Source organism: Eleutherodactylus coqui, chromosome 8 (genome assembly GCF_035609145.1).
Source record: "Eleutherodactylus coqui strain aEleCoq1 chromosome 8, aEleCoq1.hap1, whole genome shotgun sequence".
Taxonomy (NCBI): domain Eukaryota; kingdom Metazoa; phylum Chordata; class Amphibia; order Anura; family Eleutherodactylidae; genus Eleutherodactylus; species Eleutherodactylus coqui.
The window spans coordinates 26507215-26519752 of record NC_089844.1 but is presented as its reverse complement, the minus strand read 5'-3'; the positions used below and the strand labels follow the sequence as shown (position 1 = coordinate 26519752).

General features: G+C 54.9%; 1 protein-coding gene across 1 annotated transcript in view; it reads left to right on the top strand.

Annotated features, from left to right (window-relative positions):
- The first annotated feature begins 5484 nt into the window (after positions 1–5484).
- PTPN4 (protein tyrosine phosphatase non-receptor type 4) overlaps positions 5485–12538 on the top strand; it is a 91494-nt gene continuing 84440 nt past the window's right edge. The window contains exon 1 of the mRNA XM_066575355.1: positions 5485–7543. The gene's annotated coding sequence lies outside the window, so the exon portion shown is untranslated. The remainder of the gene's footprint in view (positions 7544–12538) is intronic.

Sequence of the window (12538 nt, the reverse complement as noted above, 5' to 3'; positions counted from 1 at the left end):
CCTGCTGCGTATTGGCGCACTCATGTGAATGCCGCCTGCTGCGTATTGGTGAGCCTGTGGGAATGCGGCCTGCTGCGTATTGGCGCGCTTGTGTGAATGCGGCCTGCTGCGTATTGGCGCTCTCGTGTGAATGCAGCCTGCTGCGTATTGGCGCTCTCGTGTGAATGCAGCCTGCTGCGTATTGGCGCTCTCGTGTGAATGCGGCCTGCTGCGTATTGGCACTCTCGTGTGAATGCGGCCTGCTGCGTATTGGCGCTCTCGTGTGAATGCGGCCTGCTGCGTATTGGCGCTCTCGTGTGAATGTGGCCTGCTGCGTATTGGCGCTCTCGTGTGAATGCGGTCTGCTGCGTATTGGCGCGCTCGTGGGAATGCGGCCCGCTGCGTATTAGCACGCTCGTGTGAATGCGGCCTGCTGCGTATTGGTGAGCTCGTGTGAATGTGACCTGCTGCGTATTGGCACTCTCGTGTGAATGCGGCCTGCTGCGTATTGGCACTCTCGTGTGAATGCGGCCTGTTGCGTATTGGCACTCTTGTGTGAATGCGGCCTGCTGCGTATTGGCGCGCTCGTGTGAATGCGGCCTGCTGCGTATTGGCGCGCTCGTGTGAATGCGGCCTGCTGCGTATTGGCGCGCTCGTGTGAATGCGGCCTGCTGCGTATTGGCACTCTCGTGTGAATGCGGCCTGCTGCGTATTGGCACGCTCGTGTGAATGCGGCCTGCTGCGTATTGGCGCGCTCGTGTGAATGCGGCCTGCTGCGTATTGGCACTCTCGTGTGAATGCTGCCTGCTGCGTATTCACGCGCTCGTGTGAATGCGGCCTGCTGCGTATTGGCGCGCTCGTGTGAATGCGGCCTGCTGCGTATTGGCGCTCTCGTGTGAATGCGGCCTGCTGCGTATTGGCGCGCTCGTGTGAATGCGGCCCGCTGCGTATTGGTGAGCTCGTGTGAATGTGACCTGCTGCGCATCGGCACTCTCGTGTGAATGCGGCCTGCTGCGTATTGGCACTCTCGTGTGAATGCGGCCTGCTGCGTATTGGCACTCTCGTGTGAATGCGGCCTGCTGTGTATTGGCACTCTCGTGTGAATACAGCCTGCTGCGTATTGGCGTTCTCGTGTGAATGCGGCCTGCTGCGTATTGGCGCTCTCGTGTGAATGCGGCCTGCTGCGTATTGGCGCTCTCGTGTGAATGCGGCCTGCTGCGTATTGGCGCTCTCGTGTGACTGCGGCCTGCTGCGTATTGGCGCGCTCGTGTGAATGCGGCCCGCTGCGTATTGGTGAGCTCGTGTGAATGTGACCTGCTGCGCATTGGCACTCTTGTGTGAATGCGGCCTACTGCGTATTGGCACTCTCGTGTGAATGCGGCCTGCTGCGTATTGGCGCGCTCGTGTGAATGCGGCCTGCTGCGTATTGGCGCTCTCGTGTGAATGCGGCCTGCTGCGTACTGACGCGCTCGTGTGAATGCGGCCTGCTGCGTATTGGCACGCTCGTGTGAATGCGGCCTGCTGCGTATTGGCGCGCTCGTGTGAATGCGGCCTGCTGTGTATTGGCGCGCTCGTGTGAATGCGGCCTGCTGCGCATTGGCACTCTCGTGTGAAGGCGGCCTGCTGCGTTTTGGCGCGCTCGTGTGAATGCGGCTTGCTGCGTATTGGCACGCTCGTGTGAATGCGGCCTGCTGCGTATTGGCACTCTCGTGTGAATGCGGCCTGCTGCGTATTGGCGCGCTCGTATGAATGCGGCCTGCTGCATATTGGCGCGCTCGTGTGAATGCGGCCTGCTGCGTATTGGCGCGCTCGTGTGAATGCGGCCTGCTGCGTATTGGCGCGCTCGTGTGAATGCGGCCTGCTGCGTATTGGCGCGCTCGTGTGAATGCGGCCTGCTGCGTATTGGCGCGCTCGTGTGAATGCGGCCTGCTGCGTATTGGCACGCTCGTGTGAATGCGGCCTGCTGCGTATTGGCACGCTCGTGTGAATGCGGCCTGCTGCGTATTGGCACGCTCGTGTGAATGCGGCCTGCTGCGTATTGGCGCTCTCGTGTGAATGCGGCCTGCTGCGTATTAGCGCCCTCGTGTGAATGCGGCCTGCTGCGTATTGGCGCTCTCGTGTGAATGCGGCCTGCTGCGTATTGGTCGCTCGTGTGAATGCGGCCTGCTGCGTATTGGCGCTCTCGTGTGAATGCGGCCTGCTGCGTATTGGCGCTCTCGTGTGAATGCGGCCTGCTGCGTATTAGCGCCCTCGTGTGAATGCGGCCTGCTGCGTATTGGCGCTCTCGTGTGAATGCGGCCTGCTGCGTATTGGTCGATCGTGTGAATGCGGCCTGCTGCGTATTGGCGCTCTCGTGTGAATGCGCCCTGCTGCGTATTGGCGCTTTCGTGTGAATGCGCCCTGCTGCGTATTGGCGCGCACGTGTGAATGCGCCCTGCTGCGTATTGGCGCTCTCGTGTGAATGCGCCCTGCTGTGTATTGGCGCGCTCGTGTGAATGTGCCCTGCTGCGTATTGGCGCTCTCGTGTGAATGCGGCCTGCTGCATATTGGCGCTCTCGTGTGAATGCGGCCTGCTGCGTATTGGCGCGCTCGTGTGAATGCGCCCTGCTGCGTATTGGCACTCTCGTGTGAATGCTGCCTGCTGCGTATTCACGCGCTCGTGTGAATGCGGCCTGCTGCGTATTGGCGCGCTCGTGTGAATGCGGCCTGCTGCGTATTGGCGCTCTCGTGTGAATGCGGCCTGCTGCGTATTGGCGCGCTCGTGTGAATGCGGCCCGCTGCGTATTGGTGAGCTCGTGTGAATGTGACCTGCTGCGCATCGGCACTCTCGTGTGAATGCGGCCTGCTGCGTTTTGGCGTTCTCGTGTGAATGCGGCCTGCTGCGTATTGGCGCTCTCGTGTGAATGCGGCCTGCTGCGTATTGGCGCTCTCATGTGAATGCGGCCTGCTGCGTATTGGCGCTCTCGTGTGAATGCGGCCTGCTGCGTATTGGCGCGCTCGTGTGAATGCGGCCCGCTGCGTATTGGTGAGCTCGTGTGAATGTGACCTGCTGCGCATTGGCACTCTTGTGTGAATGCGGCCTACTGCGTATTGGCACTCTCGTGTGAATGCGGCCTGCTGCGTATTGGCACTCTCGTGTGAATGCGGCCTGCTGCGTATTGGCGCGCTCGTGTGAATGCGGCCTGCTGCGTATTGGCGCGCTCGTGTGAATGCGGCCTGCTGCGTATTGGCGCGCTCGTGTGAATGCGGCCTGCTGCGTATTGGCGCGCTCGTGTGAATGCGGCCTGCTGCGTATTGGCGCGCTCGTGTGAATGCGGCCTGCTGCATATTGGCGCGCTCGTGTGAATGTGGCCTGCTGCGTATTGGCGCGCTCGTGTGAATGCGGCCTGCTGCGTATTGGCGCTCTCGTGTGAATGCGGCCTGCTGCGTACTGACGCGCTCGTGTGAATGCGGCCTGCTGCGTATTGGCACGCTCGTGTGAATGCGGCCTGCTGCGTATTGGCGCGCTCGTGTGAATGCGGCCTGCTGTGTATTGGCGCGCTCGTGTGAATGCGGCCTGCTGCGCATTGGCACTCTCGTGTGAAGGCGGCCTGCTGCGTTTTGGCGCGCTCGTGTGAATGCGGCTTGCTGCGTATTGGCACGCTCGTGTGAATGCGGCCTGCTGCGTATTGGCACTCTCGTGTGAATGCGGCCTGCTGCGTATTGGCGCGCTCGTATGAATGCGGCCTGCTGCGTATTGGCGCGCTCGTGTGAATGCGGCCTGCTGCGTATTGGCGCGCTCGTGTGAATGCGGCCTGCTGCGTATTGGCGCGCTCGTGTGAATGCGGCCTGCTGCGTATTGGCGCGCTCGTGTGAATGCGGCCTGCTGCGTATTGGCGCGCTCGTGTGAATGCGGCCTGCTGCGTATTGGCGCGCTCGTGTGAATGCGGCCTGCTGCGTATTGGCGCGCTCGTGTGAATGCGGCCTGCTGCGTATTGGCACGCTCGTGTGAATGCGGCCTGCTGCGTATTGGCACGCTCGTGTGAATGCGGCCTGCTGCGTATTGGCGCTCTCGTGTGAATGCGGCCTGCTGCGTATTAGCGCCCTCGTGTGAATGCGGCCTGCTGCGTATTGGCGCTCTCGTGTGAATGCGGCCTGCTGCGTATTGGTCGCTCGTGTGAATGCGGCCTGCTGCGTATTGGCGCTCTCGTGTGAATGCGGCCTGCTGCGTATTGGCGCTCTCGTGTGAATGCGGCCTGCTGCGTATTAGCGCCCTCGTGTGAATGCGGCCTGCTGCGTATTGGCGCTCTCGTGTGAATGCGGCCTGCTGCGTATTGGTCGCTCGTGTGAATGCGGCCTGCTGCGTATTGGCGCTCTCGTGTGAATGCGCCCTGCTGCGTATTGGCGCTTTCGTGTGAATGCGCCCTGCTGCGTATTGGCGCGCACGTGTGAATGCGCCCTGCTGCGTATTGGCGCTCTCGTGTGAATGCGCCCTGCTGTGTATTGGCGCGCTCGTGTGAATGTGCCCTGCTGCGTATTGGCGCTCTCGTGTGAATGCGGCCTGCTGCATATTGGCGCTCTCGTGTGAATGCGCACTGCTGCGTATTGGCGCGCTCGTGTGAATGCGCCCTGCTGCGTATTGGCGCTCTCGTGTGAATGCGGCCTGCTGCGTATTGGCGCGCTCGTGTGAATGCGCCCTGCTGCGTATTGGCGCTCTCGTGTGAATGCGGCCTGCTGCGTATTGGCGCGTTCGTGTGAATGCGGCCTGCAGCGTATTGGCACTCTCGTGTGAATGCGGCCTGCTGCGTATTGGCGCGCTCGTGTGAATGCGGCCTGCTGCGTATTGGCGCGCTCGTGTGAATGCGGCCTGCTGCATATTGGCGCTCTCGTGTGAATGCGGCCTGCTGCGTATTGGCGCGCTTGTGTGAATGCGGCCTGCTGCGTATTGGCGCGCTCGTGTGATTGCGGCCTGCTGCGTATTGGCACTCTCGTGTGAATGCGGCCTGCTGCGTATTGGCGCGCTTGTGTGAATGCGGCCTGCTGCATATTGGCGCTCTCGTGTGAATGCGGCCTGCTGCGTATTGGCGCGCTTGTGTCGGCGTTTTACTGCAGTTTTTGCATGAGCAAAAAAACCACGTAAATGCGCAGGAAATAAAGATTCCGTTGTCACTTTTTTGCCTTACGAAAATGTGCAGGAACATCCGCGTGTGAGCGAGCCGCTGCATCCGCTGTCGGTTTGTTCGGTTCTCCGCGTAAGTTTTGCGCTCTCAAATCCGTCTGTGTGAATTCGGCCGTAAACAGCGGCGCGGCAGCAAATGGTGGCCATTATTTGGTGGCGCAGCCAGAGCCCCGCAGATAAGGCAGGTTTTACTACCTAATAATAATTAATTACTACTTCTAATTAGCAGCTTCCTCAGGCGTAATTAGCGGGGCTGCAGTACCCGCCGCGGCCTGCAGGTGTCGCTGCTCCCCACGGCTTGGTGACTGCGGCCTCAGCTTGGAAGTGACAAGATGGCGACGCCGGTGATGTGAAGAGGAGGGGCGGTTGGTGGTGAGGGACGCCGTGTGGCGGTGTATCGGGTTATCGGTGGCCTCCCCGTAGTCCGGAGACGGTAGTGGCTCCAGCTTTCCGCCCGGGAGGAGCCGACGGCCGGCAGGGAACGGGTTACAGCGGTGACGTCATCGAACCGGCCACTTCTCGCGAGATTGCGCGGTTACTGCGCCATGTCCCGTTGCTATGCTGCGGGGGGAGGGGAGCAGTGACACTGAGGCCGGAGCCCACACATCCCCGGGCCGGGGCCCCGGAGACCCGGACAGCGAGCGACTGCACCGATAGCGCCGCCTGCGGCCACCTGCCGTTACAGAGACATCTGCCTGCCGCCTATAGATCCCCGGGCTTCACCTGCAACCGCCAGCGGGGCCGTATAGACGCACAGCTACTGGGATCTATACATCCCTGGCGCCTATAGACATACAGCTGCTGGGTGGTATACAGCTCACTGTCACCTATAGATCCCCGGGCTTCACCTGCTGCAGCCTGGATATACAGAGACCTCTGCAACCATCAGCTGGAGCGTATAGAGACCCCGAGTAACCTATAGCTACTGGAACACATGCATCACTGTCGCCCATAGATCCACGTTCTTCACCTGCTGCAGCCTGGATATACAAAGACTTCTGCAACTATCAGCTGGAGCGTATAGAGACCCCGAGTAACCTATAGATACTGGAATATATAGATCACTGTCACCTATAGATCAATGTTCTTCATCTGCTGCAGCCTGGATATATAGAGACCTTCACAACCGTAGCCTGTAGATATCCTCCACCCTGTACATACAGCTGCTGGAATCTATAGATCCCTGTCACCTATAGATCCACAGTCGTGACTGCCGCTGCCTGGATATACTGGGACCTCTGCAACCATTGTCTGAAGTGTATACACTCCGTGTCACCTGTAGATATACCTACACCTGCTGGAATATACAGATCACTGTCACCTATACATCCAGTCTTCACTGTCACTGCCTGGATATAGAGAGTCCTCTGCAAGAATCAACTGGAGCATATAGGGGTCCCGTGTCGCCTGTAGATAGCCTCCATTAGCTTGTACCTACAACTGCTGGAATATATACATCACGGTCACCTATAGATCAGCCTTCATCTACTGCTGCCTGGATATACAGAGACATTTGCAACAATTCATTAAGTCCTATACTGTCCCTGGTCACCTGTCTATACATCCCTCACCTGGTCCCCATCGCTGTTGGAATATATAGACCCCTAATGCTTGGAGCCTATGGACTACTTCCTGTCACTTATAGACTCTGGTCCCAAGAATTAGACCATTTTCTGTATCTTCCCATATTCGGACCCTTTCCGTCATCACCTATAGATTTTTACTTCCATCCTTCCTTTCACCTGTAGATCTTTAAGTCCCCCAGGTCTATAGAATCACCTCTCCGCTATACACACATTTGGATATAAAGACCTCTTTCAGTTCCACTTATAGACTGTCACCTATAGATCTATTCTTTATCTGCTTTTGGATGGGACTGCTAAAGATTGTCACCTATATACCTGCATGCTTTGAGCGTCCTGCCAAATATCTCTGCTTCCAGATTGATTCCTCTATAGATCCCCTATAGGTTATCTCCGGACACCTACAGTCGCCTCCCCTCATCCTTTGTTCGTAAGATGCCTATAGATATCTTGTATCTGCAGCTCTGAGGTTTCCCGGATCCTTATAATACACCGCAGCTCTTGCTTGCACATAGACCTATAGATCGTAACCTCCACCTACCTGTCGCTCCTCTCCTGTTCCCTGCAGGCACCTATAGACCCCAGAAGCTGTTAGTGCTTGGTATAGGGCAGCACTTATACATCTGTGCCCCCCCCCCCCTATAGCGCCCTCCCTCCAGGACATCTACAATCCCCCTGGAAGTATGAGGCACAATCTGCTGAGACCGCTGGCGCCTCCGAAACCCCGGTGTGACTGAGGTCCGGGAGCCGGTCCCCCGACACGGCGGCAGCTGGGAGACCCATTTCCTCACCACAAACTGCAAAACGAGGCTCTTATATGAAGGTAAAGTGTGTGCTGTCCGTGTGCCCCTCTATACGTCCCCCTAAACTCTGGCGTCATGGTGTAAGGGGGCTTCTATAGGGGCTTGCAGTGTTTTGCATTGATCTGCTGCCTGGATTTCTCTGCAGTGTTGATCAGTGGAGTTTATGGGAATCCATGGCCATAGGTGACGTCACCGTATATCTGCTGCTCGGTGCCCGCAGCAGGGGGTGAACAATGCATTTGCTTTGCATTACAGATTTTACGCTTTCTGTGGCATTTGACCCAGCCGGACAGATGGCGCGTTAACCCCCCCCCCCCCCCCCTGTGCCATGACGATGCTGCAGCTGCCAGTTTGTAGAGCCTGATGCCACCCTGCGCCTCATTGCCATGCATCATGTGCCTCTCCCATCAGTCAACCTGTGGCTGTCCTCGCAGTCTGCCCTAAGTCATGCTGGGAGTTGTAGTCTTTTAGAACTTGGGCCGTATTCACACAAGGGGCAAGAATGATATCTGTCAAAGCGTGGAAGCGCATCGCACTTGCAGAGCCGGAGTTCTTCTATGCGGGTCCGATGCATCTCAGCGCTTAGGATTTTTGTGCCTGTGAAAGAAGCGTGAAAATCACGTTTTTCAAATAGTAAAAAATGAAAAGTCGCACATCGCAAATTTTTTTTTTCAGGTCCACAGAAAATTATGGACGCTATCACCCAAAAACGGGACGTGCTGGCAGCGTCGCTGTGAGAAAAAGAATCGCATGTGTTTGCACCCGTTTGAAATAATGGATTCTATTTTCATGCGCGTTTTGTACGTCTTGCAACCCGCGCAATTTAATCGCCCGTGTAAACACACCCTAAGGCTACCTACACACAGGCGAGCGTGATATGAGGCTGTCAATCCCGCCCCCATATTGCGCTCCCCACCATGTGAAATCCCCGAGGATGTGAGGCGTCTTCATGTCAAAACCGCCTCCCGTTACTGCGGGGAAGAAGCTGCATTCGCCATTTACAAGCGCGATGTTGGCCCAAGTTTCTCAGACCAATATTGCACTCGCCCACGTGAATGTAACCTTAGGCCGCCTGCACACAAATGGATTTGCATTGCAGGATCCGCGGTCGGCATCTGCAAATACCGTTACTCACTGTGGGAAAGCGCGTCTTGCACATTCGCAGAATCGAAGTGCGATTCCTGCTTGCAGAGAAAAAATCGCAGCATGTTCTGTTTTCGTGCGGATTACGGGCGGACGCCTTTTATTGAAGTCAACGGAAGCCATCCGACCCGCCACCCTTCCGAAGTTGACGTTGTGGAAAGGTCGCAGATTCCTCGCCTAGCGATGGCACGAGAAAAATAAACATTTCAAAAGAAAAAACCTGTAATGCGCATATTTGCGGCTCGCCACTGCCATCCGCAGTACGGATGAAGGGAAAGAAAAAACAGGTGGGCGCGGTGGCCAGCTGGGCACGGGGTTGGATTGCGCTGTGGGCTGCCACTTGCGGAGTCCGACCCGTTTGTGTGCAGGCGACCTAAAAGAGCAACGAGTTGCACATCCCCTCTCTTAATGCTTCATTTACACGGGACGACTGTGTGACGTCACCGCTAGTTAGCGCCATTATCGCTGGCGTTCTATGTGAAGCGCTGAGCGAGAAGTCGGCGATCCAGCCATGGTTTTTATGCTAGTTGAAAGTAAACGACAAACTAATAATCGATGTCTTGGATTTAGATGTAACAATTCTTGCACATTTTTGTTTGCTTGAGCGAATTTTGTTTACGAACCGTCCGTGTAAATGGCCCCCTGCGATAACTGGGCACAAGAATGCTGCGTCGGAGTTCTGCTCTGAAGGAATCCTGACTTCCTTTGTGCTGCTGAAGAACAGGTATTTTGTAGCCCCTCAAGAGGAAGGGGGTATGGTTATGGCTATATGGGTGTATGCCATAACATATGTCACCTGACCTAGCGGGGCAAGGACTCTCATCCTCTCATGAAGGCCGGTCGCACACTGACTGGCCAGATTTAGTATGTGGCAGCCCGCAGCGGAATCCAGCCTGTGCCCAGCCGGCCTCCGTGCATAGCTGTCTTCCTTCTTCATCTGTACTGCGGATGGACCCAGCGGCTCGCCATAAGACAAGCGCAGTCCAGATTTTTTTTCTTTTCCTCTTCGCTGTCGCTAGGTGATGACTCGGGATCCGCGACCTGTCCGCAACGTCAATTACAGAAGGGCCGCGGGTCAGACGGCATCCATCGACTTCAATCGAAGCCGTCCGTGCGGAGATTACACAAAAATAGAGCATACTGTGAATTTTTTTTCCTCCGCTTGTGGAAATTGCAAGAAGTTTCCGCGAGTGTGCAGGAAGAAACTTGAACGGTATTTGTTGCGGAACCCAACCGTGGATTCCGCAATACAAATGCGTCCGTGTGCAGCCGGCCTTGGTATGTGGTATCGTACAGATGTGTGTCCTGGCCTGAACTCTGGAGCATCATAGATATCGGCTGTACACCGAGGTTCTGCCTGCCTGAGATTCGCCCCGTTACGACGGTCAGTTGCTCCTTAGCCCGCTGAGTAGCAATTACGAGAAGGGGATATTCACACATCGGATTCTGTTTTTAGAAATCCCAGCTGAACCGCGGCTATGCACGAGCGCGGCCGCTGAGTCGCTCACGGACTTGGCCCTCTGTCATAGGAAAATGTGTGTTTGGTATTCCTGATGTGCATTCGGTGTCAAGCGGCGTTGCTACTTAATTTTTCAGATTTGAAGTCTGCTAACAAGTATCTGCGCGGCGCCATCTACATCGCAAATAGTAATGAGATTTATGAATAGCTTAGTACTGGCTGTAATTGGCTGAGCACTCAGCCAATCAGCACAGCCCTTTCAGGAGGCGGGGATTTTTAAATCCCTGGCTGCTGAAAGTGCTGGACAGCAGTGCAGGGAGCCAGCCAGAGGACGTGTCTCAGCGGCGGAGAGGTGAGTAAATTTTGTTTTTTTGTTTTTTTTTTACCAGCTTATGATGATTTTCAGGGAAGGGCTTATATTTTAAGCCCTTCCCCAAAAATCATGCAGCGGGGGTTGCCACAAACCACTGCTTTCAATGGGGCCGGCAGCAGCGCCGGCCTATTAAAAGCAATGGGATAGCATGCTGGACTTCTGTTACAGCTGTGGCAGAGGTCCGCGGTCTTCTCCCTATGTTTTCCATGAGGCTAGCGCTGCCGCTGGCCACATTTAAAACACTGGCGGTATCACAGCGTTTTGCTTGCACTGCGAGGCGAGTGTTTTCACTTGCTCTCGCAGCGCAAGAGAGAACAAAACGCCAGTGTGTGTTAGCCCTAAGTGAGCGAACCTTAAGGCCAATTTTAACGAGCGGACTTGAATTGCGGACAATCTGTAGAAACATGGGTGTCCGCAGCTGAATTAAAGCATGCGGATTTGTTCTGTGGACTGTTTTTTCCGGATAACATATCCCAGCATGCTCCATGTCAGTGCGGTTCCCAATAAAGTCAATGGATTCCGCAAGAAAGCAGGACTTTAAAAAGAGAAACTCCACTGCAGATCACGCTCGCTGAAAAATCGCAGGTTTGAAAGTGCGAAACGTAGATCGATACCGTACTTACCAGTGTAAATACACCTTCAGGATAGGAGCTTTTTAAAAATGTGATTGCTGTCAGTGAATAAAAACATCCAGTGACTAAAAGGTAATTCCAGAATAAGACCTCTCTCACACATGACATGAGCAAAACGCGACGATTTCGTTACGATTTTACCGCCTTTTTCGGACGCAGATCACTGCCTCAGACAGCGGGTTTTAACGCGCCTTATCATTCTGATGGCTGATGAGGCGCATTAATCGCGACAAAATAGAGCAGACGGCGCTCGAGAATTGCGGCACCAGAAAGCACTGCGTTCGAGCACATGTCTGTTGAACCCCATTGAAGTCAGTGAGTGCGTTATACTGCAATCATGGTAAAAGGTGCATGCGTGAGAGCAGCCTAGTCTGTGTTCACATCTGCATTTCAGGTACAGAGCCTTCTCAGGACCCCGGACAGATTAGTGCAGCATGCTGGGGGCCAACAGACCCCGATATAGGCAACGGGTCCACGGGTGCTGCATGTGCCGGATCTTGCCCTTGTTTTTCCTATTCAATTCCGAAGGCCAACAATGACAAATCTAATGGTAGTGTGAATGAAGCCGTAGCCGATCACACGCTAGGAAAAGCTTACAGCGATTCTCCGCTCACGGGATTAAAATCGTGGCATGCTGCGATTTACCACGATTCTTCGCGGTGAGCCTGTCGGTGCTCCCCCTCCCCTCCTCCCTGTCACGGCTGTGGACAGGCAGTTTTATGCTTTCCACAGCTGAGGGTTTGTTACAACGTGTCCAGTGTAGACAATCCTATGCAAGCTGAATGCACTGGTGCTCAAATCTGAATCCTTTAGGCCACTCTCACACTGGAGCTTTTACTGTGATTAGTGTGGCGTTTTGAACGCCGTGCTAATCGCGTTCCTGCGCTTCCATTGATTTCAACAGGGCTTAGCAAACCTGCGATCAAACACAGCGTTTTTAATACGTGTCGTCTGCTTTATTCTTGTGCATTTTCACATTTTTTTAACGCACCCCCATCACAATGATGGGGTTAGTTAAAAAGCACTGTGGAAACTCCGATCAAAATCGCGAAAAACCAGTGGCATATTACCGACGCTCTGTGCGAGTGGCCTTAATGATAGTTTTACACGTGACGACTGTTGGGCGCAGAAGTCCTGACCGCCGTCCCAGCGATAATCGCCCCTGTGCTTTCACGCAAACTAAAAAAAAAACCCACATGTAACACACGTGTACAAATGCAGTGGAAACCTTTACGGAGTGAGTCCTTGGGTCTACACGAGGCTTATGGACTTGTCCATTCACTGACAGCCAGCAGAGCTATTAAAAGCTATGAGAAATTGAAATATAGGTTATATCAGAAGGTTTTTAGATGTCTTTAGCGTTGATGGAAAGCAGAAAAAACAAAGGCTGTTTATTCGTGGCGTTGCG